We start from the raw sequence: 18,050 nt of genomic DNA, 5'->3' as shown, positions 1-18,050 counted from the left end.
TGTTCATAGCAACCTTATTTATAATAGCCAGAAGCTGGAAAGAACCCAGATGCCCCTCAACAGAGGAATGGATACAGAAAATGTGGTAGATTTACACAATGGAGTACTACTCAGCTATTAAAAAGAATGAATTTATGAAATTCCTAGGCAAATGGATTGGCCTGGTGGGCATCATCCTGAGTGAGGTAACCCAATCACAAAGGAACTCACACAATATATACTCACTGATAAGTGGATATTAGGCCAGAAACTTAGGATACCCAAGATATAAGATACAATTTGCAAAACACATGAAAGTCTAGAAGAATGAAGACCAAAGTGTGGAAAATTTGCCCCTTCTTAGAATTGGGAACAAAACACCCATGGAAGGAGTTACAGAGACAAAGTTTGGAGCTGAGCCAAAAGGATGGACCATCTAGAGACTGCCATATCCGGGGATCCACCCCATAATCAGCTTCCAAACGCTGACACCATTGCACACACTAGCAAGATTTTGCTTAAAGGACCCAGATATAGCTGTCTCTTGTGAGACTATGCTGGGGCCTAGCAAACACAGAAGTGGATGCTCACAGTCAGCTATTGGATGGATCACAGGGCTCCAAATTGAGAAGCTAGAGAAAGTACCCAAGGAGCTAAAGGGATCTGCAACCCTATAGGTGGAACAACATTATGAACTAACCAGTACCCTGGAGCTCTTGACTCTAGCTGCATATGCATCAAAAGATGGCCTAGTCGGCCATCACTGGAAAGAAAGGCCCATTGGACTTGCAAACTTTATATGCCCCAGTACAGGGGAACGCCAGGGCCAAAATTTGGGAGTGGGTGGGTAGGGGAGTTGGGGGGAGGGTATCGGGGACTTTTGGGATAGGTTTGGAATTGTAAATGAAGAAAATACCTAATCAAATATATATATATGAAGAACTGCAGGTTTTCAGCAAACTGTTTTGCAAGGGGCAGTGGCCATAAAATCAAGGGGTCTGCAGCCCCATAGGAAGAACAACAATATCAGTCAACCAGGCCCCCTCTCCCCGCAGAGCTCCCAGAGTATTACCAACCAAAGAGTACATATGGAGAGACACATGGCTCCAGCTGCATATGTTGCAGAGAATGGCATTGTTGGGCATCAGTGGGAGAAGAGGCTCTTGGTCCTGTGAAGGCTCTATGCCCCAGTGTTAGGGGGATGTCAGGGCAGTGAGGTGGGTGTGTGGGAAGGGGAGCATCCTCATAGTAGCAGTGGGAGGGGAGATGGGAGAGAGGAAACAAGGAAAGGGGATAACATTTGAAATGTAAGTACATAAAATATCCAATAAAAAATGTTTTTGAGAGCATGTTATATCCCAGGTAATAGACTATAACATAAAGATCATAGTTGTTAGGAGACCCGAGACAGCTAGGATAATAATCAGTTGGAGCAATCATGTTGAGATGTGTCTGACTATGACACTAGTCTTTTTAGGTGCTCAAAGTTCTCTTCCTTCCTTAGTAAAGTCTGTTTCACATGACCTGAGAGAATAAGGAACTCTGGGAAGAGCAAAATGTGAACTCCCTTTTTCTACTAAAGCTTCCAATGAATGTGTTGATATTATAGAAGTGGTGTTAGTAACTTAAAATAGTAGGCATGTTTACAGAACGGAAACTGGCAAACCTTGCAAACTCCAGCCTTCTTTCCTTTGGGATGGGCGAAGGTTACCAGTACTCCAGCTCTTGTCACATGGATGCACCAAAAGACAAACACTGACAGATATATCACAACTTAACAAACACGAGAAAATCTTCACTGGGTGATAGCTCGCTTCCTTCCAGCGGATGACGAAGAATTAACCTCCCTTTCCCGCTCCCCCTCTGTCTCTGTCTCTGTCTCCTCTATCTCTGTTTTTGTCTCCCCCTCTGTCTCTGTCTCTGTTTCTCTCTGTCTCTGTCTCCCCATCTGTCTCTGTCTCTGTCTCTCTCTGTCTTCCCCTCTGTCTCTGTCTCTCTCTGTCTCTGTCTCTCTCTGTCTCTGTCTCCCCCTCTGTCTCCCCCTCTGTCTCTGTCTCCCCCTCTGTCTCTGTCTCCCCCTCTGTCTCTGTCTCTGTCTCCCCCTCTGTCTCTGTCTCTGTCTCTGTCTCTCTCCCTCACCCCTTTTTCAAAACTGGTGCTTGGATGAGTTTTGAATTTTTGGCCACAGAAGATTTAATTTTTCTAGGCAAATAAAGAATGAACTAAGACCAGCTTTCCTCAGTGAAAATGCAGAGGAAGGCACTCCTGTCTTTGAGTGTGTCCCTGAAAACCAACCTTGAAGAAGCAAACATTTATGAACATGTCATAAATGTCCTTCTTCTGGTTTAACAAGTGACATATTCTGACCTCTGACCTCAGTGACAGACACTAAGAACCATATCAAAACAGCCTTCAGTTTTCTCAAAAGGCCAACAAGAACCAGAAACTGGTCCCTAGTCAGAACTTCTCACTGACAAAAAGTCCATTGTAAGAAAATGAAGTCCCTAAATCCCTGTTCAGCATCAGTGGTTGGCAATGGCATCACAAAATACCATTTACAAAAATGTGACCATTTTGATCACATACTGAGCTCTGTGATAAACTTTGGACTTACAAATTCTTTTAAGCAATTAAAAATGTAAAAGTATAAAATTACATAAACACACATAGATGCAAAATATAATAGTATCTCTGTTGAATTAATTCTGCTCTTAAATAATTGATATTAACTTGGGGAGACATGATTAATGAACACACAACAATCAGGCAACAAAGTCAATCATATTTTAATTAGAAATAGTATTAAAAATCAGGTATCAATAAAAGAGAAATATGAAATAGGAGCTACCTAGAAGTGGCAGAATTGGAGTATGGTCTAAAAGTTCATAGATTATTTGTTTCACTTTTTCTCAAAGATTTAAGGAAGGATGTTGCAATCAGGAAAAGATCTATCAATAAAGCATAGAGTTACCAGCCCTGAGGTGAGCAAAGCCATGAGGCAAGCTTGTCTAGGCCTGGGAGTGCTGGTGCACCCATGCTCAAGTGGGATAATTCCCTCAGAAGTTCCATTCCTTTCCAGTGTATGAACACTAACATGTTGGTCTGCAATGTACCAAGTTCCAGAGATTATCAAGGGAATTAGCAGTTACTAGAACTCCTATCTCTGTCTGGATGTAGCTGACCTACAAAGTGTGCCTTACTGTCCAGGCAAGTTGGGGAATAGTCATATATATTTGCTAGACTACAGTGAATGAACTATTAAAATTAAAAAACAAAAATGTTGCCAAGAAAATAGTCACACTGGACTACTGGAAGGACCATTCTCTGAAGAAGAAGAATAAAAGAGAGAAAGAGAGAATTTCAAATGGGAAATAAGAGATTTTCTAGATTTTGCTTTATGAGTAATGTGTTATTAATAGAACTATTTCTCAAAATAAGCTAAGAGGTGAACTTGAAACTATACTTACTGTATCTGCCTAGATGTGTTTTTTTAGTATAATTATAACCTCTGACTCTCAAATTTTGCTTAGTTATACCTCACATTTCTTGAACGTTTATGCTTTATACTATGTATAAAAACAGCAATTCTACCTGTAGGCTTTAATTCTCAAACACAGTTCTCAACTTAGAAACTCTTCTGCTCCAAACACAAATAGTCTAACAGATTGTATTTTATGTGTATATCTTTTTATGACATAAGCAACTACATTTAAATGTGCAAAAACTTTACTCTGGGCAATTTGCATTCTCATATCCTATTATAGAGTCTCCCATTTGAATTTCCATCTGGTCTCTAATATCTTTTGTGTTTATTATTGCTTTAATGAGATAATCTTGCTTTTACATACCTAGATTTCATTACAATTTGGAAAGAGCAATCTCTACCCTGATTTTACTCTCATAAATACTTTAAAGTTAACCTTAGAGCTTAATGTAATCTACTAAGAGATAATTACAAAATAGTAAGATAACAAGAACTACTGAGGCAAAAACCTAAGAGCTGGTCTTTATTTCTGAAAATCAAAACATAAACAATTTCTCTTTATAAGAGTAATATTTGGCTATCTGTTACTCAAGATTTACGAAGATACAATAAATATATTGACACATCTTGGACTAGAACAGAATTTAAAAGAGTTACACTATTATTACTGACTTCACCCTTGGGGACTGGCAAGGCTTAGGTTGATAATTCAGTTCTTATTTAACAGTTGTAAATGCTATCTTTAGTCTGTGCTGTCAACCAAAAGTTTGGCTTTCTTTGCAATGACTGAAAATCACTCCTGTGACTCAGACAGAAAATGCTCATTGTAAAGAAATTATGGTCCACATCCACCTGAAGGCTTTGCTAATAAAGAAGCTTTCCCATCAGCTCAGGCTGCTGATAAAATTCGCTCTACTTTTGAAGCCTTATGTTTTTCAAGTAGAAGAGTCAATCCTTTCTGGCTTCTCAACATGACAGAGTCAGATGACAACTAAATAAGGAGACATTTCTAGACTTGCTCACTCTCATGAACACACGCTGCTTTGTGGTGTGCCTGACATTCTTTAAGTAGCGTACACATATTAGCTCTTTTCATCTGAGATGTCATTGTGCCCATTGGGACTTAATGAGAAAATACATTTGGGAAAGGAAGGTTAATGAAGTGTCTCTAAATGTAAGATTGCTGGATTTTGTTAGGTGGGTCTTTAATAATACCAACAATAACTTCGGTGCCAGTGCTTCCTGGGGTCTTAAAACATCTCTCTACATTGTAGCTCATCCTTACATCAACCTTTTAAGGCAATGATTACCCATCCACTTCATGAGTGACGAAACCTTAAGTCATAAACAGCAGTTACCAGAGCTTGAAAACAATGACTCCAAATTTAGTCTCTGATACGCTCTCAAAGTACTTTACCATGAATGCATTTTGCTTTTTATATTTCTCTGATATTCTTCCTACCGTGAAAACCGTGGGTCAAACTCATTAATGCTGGCACAATTTCCTCCAACTCTTTATCTCTGAGATTACAACAGTTACATTTTCTTACAGTCAACAATCTCCATCTCCAAAACTTTTAGCTTTAAACACACACACACAACACATGTACACTCACACACACACACTTTATCATATTAGAGGTATTCCTGACATTTAATTGACTTTTGTCTCTGCAAGTTATATATCTGCTGGCATTCTCTTTATCTTTCAAACAAAGATATGCGCAAAAGCCCCTATCCAGTAACTACTGAGACAACACTCTACCCTGAGATGGCTCTCAGTCATCTGTAATATCGATTAGCTGACTGGTCTTTGTTCCAAATTAAAGCCTTTAAAATTTCCTTGTCTGTGGTTATCACTTCTCATCACATTTTTCCAGATGTGCTATCAAAAACAAGTTAGAGACCACAGAACAAATTCCATTTACCATGTTAGTTTCCCTGGGTCTGTCTGGTGCTGTGTTAAGAACAGGTCTGAAAAGGCTGGCTTGTTATCCAGGCTTATCATCCAGGAGAATTGTGTTTGTACCTTAGTTAATTCCCCTGATCCCTCATCTTCAGATGCTGCTCTCAGTTTTCCATTATCATCTGTGCTTGGCTCCACCTGGCATTTGCACATAAACTTGGTATATTGATTTTTTGCCTCAGTCCTAATGTCCTGGACCACAGATTAAACACTCACCACCTCCCAGTATTGACTGTGCACCACAGGTTTTCTTGATGTCAATCCTACATCCGGCCACAGTATTTTCAGTTCACAAGACTAGAAGTCATCAAGCCTGGAACTTAACATATCTGGCAGGTGAATCTAGCCCTCAAAAGAGAAGGATTTCTATGAATGGCAGTTTCTGTTAATGAGCATATATTACTACGTACGAAATACACAGTACATTATTTAAGCCATGTAAGATCATACACATTTTATATAGGAAGAAATAGAGAAAAGAAGGAAGAAGTGATAAAAACTCAGGGAGAGTAGGAAAGGAAGAAAGAAAGAAAGAAAGAAAGAAAGAAAGAAAGAAAGAAAGAAAGAAAGAAAGAAAGAAAGAGGAAGGGAGGAAAGAAAAAGGAAAAGAAAGAATAGAATAAAGAAAAGAAAAGAGAGAGTAGCAAATTATCCAAGTCCTTTATCTGTTCCTAACAACTCCAATATGCAAATATGTTAGAAATTTCCACATCTTGGCACAGAAATGCACAATATCAAATCAAGCTCTAACACTCTAACACACCATTCTTAGTGAAGTGAATGTGACAAGGAAAGAAACAAGTTTCATCTCAGTGAGTCAGAAGTTTTCTCTGCCCATTGTTAGGGACAACACTGCAAAATCTCATGCCTCAAGGTGGGCATTGCGAAAGGATTTACATTCAATTGATTAGCTATAGTATTTCAGGGGAGATGGAACCTAAGAACTTGGTCAATAGATGAAATGCTTATGAATTATACAATATGTGATTGATGTAACAATTAAATTCCAGTTGACCCAATGAAATATGGCTCTTGAAAGTTAAAAGGGTAACAGTTGATTTCACTGATCATATAATTTGTGGGTCTACAGGTAATCCTACTATATGTACAAGTTATGACTTGTCCATGCATAAATTGATATCATTACAGAAGAAATCTGAGTCAAAAATATATATTTAACAGTTATATCATCTAAAAAGCACCTATCTTGAGAAGAAAGCAATCACTGGGGGCAGAGGGAGGGAGGGACATGGATGGGAGAGAGGAGTGGGAGGGGAAAAGGGGAACATGATCAGGTATTGGGGTGGGATAACAGGAGTGAAGCCCTGAGGGCCAGCAGAATGTATAGAAATATGCAACCTCAGGAAGTGGGAGGTGGATGCATACTCTAGAACGTATCATAGACCTGGGAGGTGAGACACTCAGGACTCAAAGGAGGGGACCCAAGACAAAATGCCCTACAGTGGGGAACTTGTAGAGTAGTAATGAAACTTGTCCAGAAAGACAGGACATTAAATAGAGGGATGGGACTGCCATTCCACAGGCAAAAACACTGAGCCAGAATTGTTACTGTATAAAAGAACTGTAGGGACAAAAGTGGAGAAGAGCCTGAGGGAAAGGAGCTCCAGTGACCAGCCCAAATTGGAATATATCTCAAGGGGAGGCTCTAAGGCCCGACACTATTACTGATGTTATGGTGTGCTTACAAATAGGAGCCCTGGCATGGCTGTCTGAGAGGCCCAACAAGCTGCTGACTGAGACAGAAGCCAATACTTACACCCAACCAATGGACTGAAATCAGGGATCCCTGTGGTTGAATTAGAGAAAGGGTGGAAGAAGTTGGTGAGTAGGGTGACCCCATAGGAAGACCAGCAATCACAACTAACCTGGACTCCTGAGATCTCTCAGACATGAGTCACTTACCAAGCTGCATACACTAGCTGGTATGAGGCCCTTGGCACATATGTAGCAGAAGACTTCCTGGTCTGGCCTCATTGAGAGAAGATGCACCTAACCCTGGAGAGACTTGAGGTCCCAGGAAGTGGAAAGGCCTGGCAGGGTGGGGGAATGGGGACACCCTCTTGGAGACAGGGAGGAGGGAGACTGGAATGAGGAACTGTCAGAAGGCAGACCAGGAGGGGCATAATGACTGGACTTTAAAAAAAAAAGATTAAAGATAAATATTAATAAAAAACAAACACCCACACACACACATATCTCACAATTTAAACATGGAAGCAAAAATGTTTGACAGGTATGCACTAAGGCTATAATTAATTTAACAATAGAAAGCCCAGATATAAAATCTTTATGTGATCTAACACAGAGAGACAGTAATATGTAATAATCCTTGTTGGACTTGTAGTATGTACAGGATGATTGGTGATAATGATGTTTACAGGAAATCTATATGCTTAACTTTCATGTCTTTAAAAGGCATATATACAGTTCCATGGCACTCAACCAACCATGTAAACCATCATTGAGTGTGGTTTGCACTGTACCACTGAAGGGGGTATTCAGAGGGAGGCCCCTACTGGAGCCCAGAGTTGAAGAGCTATGAGAAGTAGTTTCAGAAAAATGTTTATAGCAGTAATAATGCAACATTAGAAATATGAGCAAGAGGACAGTCTGCAGAGAGCACTAGGTAATGGTACCTGCAGAGGGTGATTTTATGAGGATTAGCTCTTGCATCTGTAAACTAGAAGCTAGACGTGGACTAGTTAGGACAGACCATCTCTACAGTCTGATTCAGGCCTGGAAGTCAGGAATTTTGCTTTGTCTAAATAGTTTCTAGGTCATTTTCCTTTTATTTATTCACCTTTTTCCCTCTGAAGTCACATTTTCTGATAGGACCTTTGGAAATGTGGTGATGAGATTTCATTCTCAAGACCTGACTATGAAGGCTTCACCTCTTGGCTTTCCAGCATCTCCTTTGACCTCCTTCCCCAGTGCTTTGCTGAACACTGGATTTTGAATATCCCTTTCAGTGGCTGAGCAGAGAAAGGAAGTGGAATTATATATACTCAGCCAGCTGTAGGGATCTCGTGGAAGTTAGATTAGAAGAGAAGCTGTGATTTAAGGGAATCGTTTTCCATATCAAAAAGCCATCCTTAATTACCTGAAGTCATGGAGAGCAGTAGCAGGTGAACTGCAGACCTCTTTCTGCTTAGTGCTTTATATTTAACTTTGGAATGTCCTTTTGACTTGCCTTTGAATAGAAGTATAAGAACCAACATTGGAAGAGTCCTAAACTTTCTATCTTCTGACAATAATTTATTAGAGCTAATAGGTCATTGCAAGTTTGAGTTTTAAAATCCTCTTCCATGGATCAGAGATAAATTCAGAAGAAACAAACAAGCAAGAAATGGTTGATGCCAACTAAGTAGGACCTGGCCCAGAGGAGTTAAAACATCATGAATCTAGAATGATAGAAAGTATGACTGAATGCTTCCTTAGCATATGTAGTTAATTGTGAGCCATGTTCCCAGTGTCAGAGAATCATGTGAGATGTGGGAGATGTCCACAGCTGAGGGTTGTTGGATAGACATCTGCATAAAGTTTGCTCTAGAGCCTGCCTCCCACCACTGAATGTCAGGCTGACACATGCTAAGGAAGTCACAGCAGGGTGCCTTCAGAAACTATCTCCAAACAAATTTAGACTTGTCTTATATATGATGGAAGCTATTTATAAAGATCATACAACAAATAGCTTAGAATAGACACCTCTGCCAATTGCATTTATAATGAAAGGAGGAGTTGACTTCCAGTGAAAGCTGAGCCCGTATAATTCTTCCCTTTTTAACCACTAAGCTCACAGGAAAGGTGGTACCTCCCAAATCGACTGTCCTTAAGGCCCAGTGGCCTTAAATCCATAAGATTTGAATTGATAGCTTAACAAGAATTACCTTTCTAAGGGCAGTAGATATATTTCTGATGGTAACACTCAGATCTTAAAGTAATAATACTGACAGGTTCAGCCATGATGGGCTGCAATGGAGATCTTAGCAGCTTCAACTGTGGTGTGTTTGATTGATAGATAAACCACAAGAGAAGCAGGAAACCCTAAGTCACATAAACCAGCCAGGACAAATAAAGAAAAAAACAGCTGACAATAAATAAATAAATAAATAAATAAAAACAACAAAAACAACAACGGAAAACCAAAGTCCAAATAAATTCTCTGGGTATGTTAAATATCTATCACACATTTTCAACCTGCTTTGACTTAAAGAATATGCATCATTAAAAAGGAATGTAAATTAGACCCTATCCCCAGGGCAGGTGAAATTAGCATGTAGTAATTGTGCTGGTAAAAGGGGAGTATAGCATTGTGACAATCCAAAGAGAGAAGGAACAGGCTGCAATAAAAAAGAGCCCAAAAGAAAACTAAAGTCATTTTCACAACCGCATATTCACTAAAGGTTTGTGTGTCTGTGTGTGTGCATTTTAAAATATGAGACTGTTTGAAACTTGTGATCTTGTTTTCTGAATGTGAAAGCATACCCAGTGATTACTAAAACTGACAGGCAATTTGGAAACTTGAATTTTGTTTTCTCCTTCCAATTTATAATGTTACCTTGGGCCATATATTTCTTCCTCTGGGCCTGCTTGCTCTTCATTCATTGACTGTGAGAGGCACAACACATGTACTTGATATATACCAAGCTCTGCACTGGTGCCAGACTTGTGCAAAGAGACAGGAGTTGCTTACAGGTTTGTGATCTTTGCTGGGATCGACGGTCTGGAGACAAATAAGACATAATGGCACATGCACCTTGATTCAAGCCATGTGCAACTGGAGGTGCAGAAAGTGTGACAGACAGTAATGTGTTTTACGGGATGAAACTCACTATGGGACTCATTAATAGACACTTGAGCCAGAAGCTCTGTGGAGCTCTAATGAAGTTGTCATTCTCTTTCAAAAGCACGAGAAATTGCAACTCCTTTGAATGTACGTAAAAATTTTGGACTAGAAATCCTCAAAAATACGTTACCTCTCTGAAGCTGTCAAAATCATACGTATAGACATACTTACTGATTACTGCCACTGCCTGCTATCTAGGAAAGTCTTGGGATTAACAACAAAGTCAATAAATACATAGGCAATGCTGTTGAACATGTGCAGAGGAGTACAGTTGGCCTTAGTGGAATGTGTTTCCTTAGCCAACCTACCCTAATGGCCTTTCTAACTCTCATACTGAAAAAAAAAAACATCTTTCATCAAGAAAGAACAAGCTCTAAATAAATAACTCTGGAGTTCATGGTTTGTTCTCTCTCTCCTTTTGCTTTCTCATTTGAGATGTGGTAAAGAAATTTACCTCTGATTGTCACGTGTCCCCTTCACTGTTCCCTCCTTAGAAATGTTCCCAGGGTGTAAAGCAGAACAGAGATGGGTGATGTGTGTTGGGGCAGAGAGAAGAAGAGAAGGAAAATATTTTTGTATAAATATGCAATACATACACATGTAAAACAGACAGATGGACGGACAGACAGACAGGCACACAGACACACAGACACACACACACACACACACACACACACACAAGAAGACATGGTCTTCTCAAAGAGGGAAAGGTCAAGTAAAAATGATCATGAAGTGTCACCTAGTCAGATAACACATGGGCAGTCAGAGAGGTCAAGACATTTCAAAGTCCGGTTTACACGAACACCCTAATTAAGAGAACAGTTTAATAGTCCAATCTGCTTTTCTTTATAAGCATTTTTCTCCCTTCTGTTTGTTTTCTTTACCAAAGTCACAGGAAGGGCTACGCTGAGTCTCTAGTTGATCTGAGCTGCTCAGTGCATGCCCAGACAGCAAGAAAATGGTTTCTCTGGCAACAGGAATTATGTGAAATCTCTGCGTGTCTTCCCCCACCCTCCTCCATCTGATTCCTATTCACTTAAGCTGTTCACATATAGGCAACAATAAGGTGCTGGGACTCTAATGAGCAATTCAAATTTATCGAGCTAACTCAAGGAGGTAGGCCCTGTGAGCATCCTCATTTCCTGTGTGTGGGGGGGTGGGGGTGGGGGTGAGCACATTGTGTGTTATCTGTATTATTTAGAGCCATGCTCTGTCAGTACAGAGCTACATAGATGAAATCAGATGAATATCTAAACTAGTGAGGCATATATGAAATTTATTTCCATCACACTAGCAAAGAAATACAAAGGCTTTTAGATACTAAATATGGCTTTGAATTTTCCAAAAGATGCTAAAGCATGGTAATTTAAAAAAATCCTCACATTATGTCTTGAAACCCATGGGAGACTAGGAAGAGTTTTGATTAAATTGCTTTGAAGGTCAGCGGTTTTATGTCTAGGAGATCATCCCATCTGCCTATGACCAAGTTGCTAAGGTTTGAATTTCGACTTCCCTGTCATCTCTTGGTAACAGGTCTTCAGAGCCCTCCTGGGCAGCATGAGTTTTTCTCTCTGGCTTTGGTTTAGGGGAGAGTCCTGCGGCAGCTTTTGTGCTGGGGCTGATACTCACCCAGACATTTTAATCCGATTGATCGGGATTGATTGGCTTTAAGAAATAAAGGCTGAGAAGCAAATTAGCTTTGGTCATAGGCGCTGGGGGAGTGGAGGAGATTTCATGGGGAGGAAATGACAGAAAGAAATATACTCAGTTTGCAGACCAGAAGCAGAGAAAATATAGAATGGACACCTGGACAAATCTCAGAGTTGTTTTCTAGAAGGAAGTCAGGAAAGCATAAAAACTTCCTTTTGACCTGTCTGTAAAACCCTCATTATAGCTTACCTGAAAGGTCAGTAAGACTGCCTGTGTTTTATGAAGATATATGCCTCCTGCTCAAAAGCCAAACCTTTGTAACCCCATAAGCAATATGAAATTCCTCCTTGCAAAAATCCTTAACCTAAGCTCCATTAAACAGTATTTGAGAAACAACTCATCAAATGCCTGGTTTATATACATAAACAACAACCCCCATGCTTGAACTACCCAGCTGATTTTAATAGTCTTACGGGCATTTATGGTTTTTGGGTTTTTTTGTTTTGTTTTGGTTTGCTTTTATTTGTTGGTTTGTTTTGGGTTTTTTTTTGGGGGGGGGTTGGTTTTTTTTTTCTTTTTAGGAAAAGAGTTGTAGTTTGCTAAAAATATGACTTTGCATCTTGACTTTTCCACTTGCTTGCATAACTATTTCCCATGACATATTTTTAATAATAAATAAACAAATTTTAAATAAATAAACAAATATATAAAAATAATGTCTAGCTAAAGTTCAGGAAGCAGTAGGGAACATGACTTCGTTAATAACACATACTAGGGAAGAATTGATCAATTGAAGTGCAAAGGTCAAAGTTGAAATAGGACCATAGCTCTGTAGCAGTGATTTCATTTTTATAATAAATCCTGTGGTAATAATACATTGGCTAAATAATGAGATAATTTTTTAAAGTCTAAACTAGTATTAAAATAGCAAATAAAAATGTCAAAAATTGGAGAATAAACCAATAAATAAGACCCAACATGGAGGAATAACTACTAGAGCTGTAACCATTTTGATTTTCAATCCAGTCAGTAACTTTAAGTAATAGAATATCTTTGGACTATAACTTTATTCCTGTTGGAACAGGGACACTCAGTCCTCTTCCTGAAAGCACAATGTCCCTTGCCCAAGTAACTTCCTCTTTAGGTTGAAGGTGCTCTGTTTCTTGCTGTCATTTTCTTCTGAGAAGAAAATGTTCCTGTTCTTTCCAATGCAGTCAGTGCTGCATATAAGCAGAGTTCAGTGTAATGCTTAACATACTGAAGGAAGTTCTGAGTATGAACTGCTTTTCCCACAGAAACCCATCTGACTGTGATGTTTGCTTAGCTTGATTTTCTGATCACATTTTCCTTGTTCAACTTTCCTTTGTTCCAGAAATAGTTGGAATAGCTTACAATTAGATGTATAGTTTCTTTTTTCTTTCAAAGAAACTCATCTAAGATTAGGGAATTATCTTGATAAAGCATCTCTGGTAGAATATAAGTCTTAGAACATATTGTCAGGACAAAAAGCAAGGGACAACAGAATTCACCTAAAGTTGAAATTGGAGTGAGTTTAGTAGGTGGTAGAGAATAAAGAAGAAAAAAAGAAAAGTCCATTATAACTATATATGTATATTTATACACAGATCATATGGGATGATAGTGTCCCCTCCAAGAGCCAAAGACCACCTAACAAAAATTCCAACAATAGGTGTGAGAAGCTGATTTTCCATTGTTGGCCATAAATGTTCAAGAGTCTAAAAAGAATGAACACACACACACACACACACACACACACACACACACACACACACACCAGCCTATGACTGTCACCTTTGATTGCTTGGCAAAAGTGGAATGTAATTCCCTATCACTGAAGACATCATGCACCTCAGAAATAGACCTCAGAAACCCCTGAGCTGAAATGGACCTGAAAGCCCCTTCCCTGAAGACTAGTTTTGTGGGGTCAGAAAGCAACATGCAAGCTTCCAAAAAGAAAGGGGGGGGGAGACATGCAACCCAGCTCTGATGCCTATGAATGGCATCAAGCACCACCATGACACCATACACTCAGGGTGCAGCAGTAGCACTTTATCGGCAGTAACCAACATCATTTAGTTGGACTTAAGACCAAGTCAACATAAGCCAAGACTGGTACTGTAAACTTATGTAAATATTCACAGTGTGGATATTGGAGGAGATACTAAAACTACTACTTTACTTAACTGGCACAATCCCAACAACAATCTAAACATTTATCTTTGTACTCACAGATAAGAGTAGTCTTCTTTTCCCCTATTATTTTAGCTGTCTCTCCCCATATTCCCTCCCAGTATCCCTCCTCTCTCCCTATCCTGTAATTCTAGACCCTTCTTACCATCCATAAATATTTATTTAATTTCCCTTTCTAATGAGACCTGTCTATTCCCTCTATTACCTTACTCTATCTAGCCCTACCCTCTATGGTTAGTTATTGTGTGGATGACTGGTCTTTTGGCAAGGTTGATGAATTCCCAACTAGCCATGTCTTGTCACCAAATGAAGACTCCAGTCATGTGTTTGGGTTATATATAATTGAACTGTTGGCCAAACATTCAACCCTCAAACTGTGGGAAGCCGCCCCCACATTCGCCGTTACAAGATGGCGCTGACAGCTGTGTTCTAAGTGGTAAACAAATAATCTGCGCATGTGCCAAAGGTAGTTCTCCACCCCATGTACTCTGCCTTCCCCGTGACTACAACTCGGCCATGGGCTGCAGCCAATCAGGGAGTGATACGTCCTAGGCGAAGAATAACTCTCCTTAAGAGGGAGGGGGTTTCGCTTTCGTTTTTTTGGGCTTTGGGGGCTTGGGGCTTTGGGGCTTGCTCTCTTGCTCCTAAAGATGTAAACAATAGAGTGCGCTCTGGCGCTCTGGCGCTCTGGCTCCTAAAGATGTAAGCAATGGGGGGTTTACACTCTTACTCCTGAAGATGTAAGCAATAAAGTTTTGCCGCAGAAGATTCTGGTTTGCTGTGTTCTTCCTGGCCGGTCGCGAGAACGCGTGTAAGAGTTGGTGCCGGAAACCCGGGAAGAAAAACTCGGGACGGGAGTTAACCATCACCGGCGCAAGGAAGATTCCTCATTCCGGAACCAGAACTGCGGGTCACGGTCATAAAGGTTCCCGTAAAACAGACCGTTGAGAAGGATCCAGCGTGGATTCAGAACTCTTCAGCTGGGGAATGGTGGTAATGAAGTGTTCCCGTAAAACAGATTGTTGAGAAGGATTCAACTGCGTGAATTCAGAACTCTTCAGCTGGGGAACAGGGTACCCGTAAGTATAGCTTTACAAGGTAAGTCTGGCCTTGAACTTTCTAACGAAATTCAAGACAGTCTATCAGAAGTAAAGTGGGAAATAGCTTTACAAGGTAAGTCTGGTCTTGAACTTTCTAACGAAATTCAAGACAGTCTATCAGAAGTAAAGTGGGAAATAGCTTTACAAGGTATGTTTGACCTTGAACTTTTTCTAGTGTTAGGAGCCTTTTTGTTCCTTTTCACATGTTATCAAGTGGTTAAGGCAGGGCTAAAAATTCTGGATAAAATTCAGGGCAATCTATCAGAAGTAAAGCGGGGAGAGAGAGTAGGAGCAAAGAGGAAATATGGTACACAAAATAAGTATACAGGCCTTTCCACGGGTCTTGAACCCGAGGAAAAGTTTAGGTCAGGTAAGAATACCTGGGGAGAGATTGGAAGGAAGGAGAAGGAAAAAGAAAAGAAAAAAGATCAATCAGCGGAGGCTTCTAGGAGAAGGAGCCTCTACTCATCACTAGATGAGCTCAAGGAGCCAGTTCTTAGTAGTTCTGAATCAGATGAAAAGGCTATTAGGGCCTGGAAGGCGCTCTCCCGAGCAGGTGAAGCCACTGGACAACTAACAAAGATCGTCCAGGGACCTCAGGAGTCCTTCTCAGATTTTGTGGCCAGAGAGACAGAGGCAGGCTCTTGCAGCCTACAAGGTCTTATTGTCCACCCTGGAGTTGTAGATCAGGATTATAAAGGGGAACTTCAGGTTCTCTGTTCTTGTCCTCAAGTTGTCTTTTCTATATCACAAAGGGACAGAATAGCTCAACTAATAATTTTGCCAAGCCTACATGGCTGTTTTCCTTCCTCTGGTATTCCTTGAGCTGCCAGAGGGATTGGTTCTACTGAAAGTGATTCTGATTACTTAATAATGCCTTTAGATTGTTGTCAAATTTTATCTACTCATGCCAGGCCATTACAGGTCTGGCAAATGGATGTCACGCATATTTCCTCCTTTGGGAGAAATCAATATTTACATGTTTCTATTGACACCTGCTCTGGTGTAATGTTTGCCACACCTTTAACAGGTGAAAAAGCCTCACATGTGATTCAACATTGCCTTGAGGCATGGAGTGCTTGGGGGAAACCCAAACTCCTTAAGACTGATAATGGACCAGCTTATACATCTCAAAAATTCCAGCAGTTCTGCCGTCAGATGGACGTGACCCACCTGACTGGACTTCCATACAACCCTCAAGGACAGGGTATTGTTGAGCGTGCGCATCGCACCCTCAAAGCCTATCTAATAAAGCAGAAGAGGGGAGTCGAGACTCTACCCCGAGTACCAAGAGTGTCTGTGTCTATGGCACTCTTTACACTCAATTTTTTAAATATTGATGCTCATGGCCATACTGCGGCTGAACGTCATTGTTCAGAGCCAGATAGGCCCAATGAGATGGTTAAATGGAAAAATGTCCTTGATAATAAATGGTATGGCCCGGATCCTACTTTGATAAGATCCAGGGGAGCTATTTGTGTTTTCCCACAGAATGAAGACAACCCATTTTGGATACCAGAAAGACTCACCCGAAAAATCCAGACTGACCAAGGGAATACTGATGTCCCTCGTCTTGGTGATGTCCAGGGCGTCAATAATAAAGAGAGAGCAGCGTTGGGGGATAATGTCGACATTTCCACTCCCAATGCCGGTGATGTATAATGCTCAAGTATTCCCCTGCTTTTTTACCACTAACTAGGAACTGGGTTTGGCCTTGATTCAGACAGCCTTGGCTCTGTCTGGACAGGTCCAGACGACTGACACCATTAACACTTTGTCAGCCTCAGTGACTACAGTCATAGATAAACAGGCCTCAGCTAATGTCAAGATACAGGGTGGTCTCATGCTGGTTAATCAACGCATAGATCTTGTCCAGAAACAACTAGATGTATTATGGCAAATAGCTCAGCTGGGATGTGAACAAAAGTTTCCGGGATTGTGTGTTACTTCCATTCAGTATGAGAAATTTACTAGGGCAGCTAATTTGTCAAAAAGTCTTTCTCAGTATATGTTACAGAATTGGACGGCTGAATTTGAACAGATCCTTCGGGAATTGAGACTTCAGGTCAACTCCACGCGCTTGGACCTGTCCCTGACCAAAGGATTACCCAATTGGATCTCCTCAGCATTTTCCTTCTTTAAAGAATGGGTGGGATTGATATTATTTGGAGATACACTTTGCTGTGGATTAGTGTTGCTTCTTTGGTTGGTCTGTAAGCTTAAGGCCCAAACTAGGAGAGACAAGGTGGTTATTGCCCAGGCGCTTGCAGCTCTAGAACATGGTGCTTCCCCTGATTTATGGTTATCTATGCTTAAGCAATAGGTCGCTGGCCACTCAGCTCTTGCACACCACGAGGCTAGTCTCATTGCATGAGATAGAGTGAGTGTGCTTCAGCAGCCCGAGAGAGTTGCACAGCTAAGCACTGCAGTAGAAGGGCTCTGCGGCATATATGAGCCTATTCTAGGGAGACATGTCATTTTTCAAGAAGGTTGAGTGTTCAAGTGTCCTTCCTCCAGGAAAAACAACACGGGACCAGACCAGGACCCCTCTAGGTGATGAGCCTGGAAGGAGGTTATGTGTACGGCTCCTTTACCTGCAAACTGGGGATTTGACCTCTATCTCCACTCTCATTAATATGGGTGGCCTATTGCTTTTATTAATAGAAAAGGGGGAACTGTGGGAAGCCGCCCCCACATTCGCCGTTACAAGATGGCGCTGACAGCTGTGTTCTAAGTGGTAAACAAATAATCTGCGCATGTGCCAAAGGTAGTTCTCCACCCCATGTACTCTGC

At 40.7% G+C, this 18,050-nt stretch overlaps 1 protein-coding gene across 14 annotated transcripts in view; it reads right to left on the bottom strand.

Moving 5' to 3' along the window:
* Magi2 (membrane associated guanylate kinase, WW and PDZ domain containing 2) overlaps nt 1–18,050 on the bottom strand; it is a 1,485,406-nt gene that overhangs the window by 711,205 nt on the left and 756,151 nt on the right. The window lies entirely within an intron of this gene.

This window comes from Mus musculus, chromosome 5, assembly GCF_000001635.26.
Source record: "Mus musculus strain C57BL/6J chromosome 5, GRCm38.p6 C57BL/6J".
Classification (NCBI taxonomy): domain Eukaryota; kingdom Metazoa; phylum Chordata; class Mammalia; order Rodentia; family Muridae; genus Mus; species Mus musculus.
This window is presented reverse-complemented; position numbering and strand designations above follow the sequence as displayed.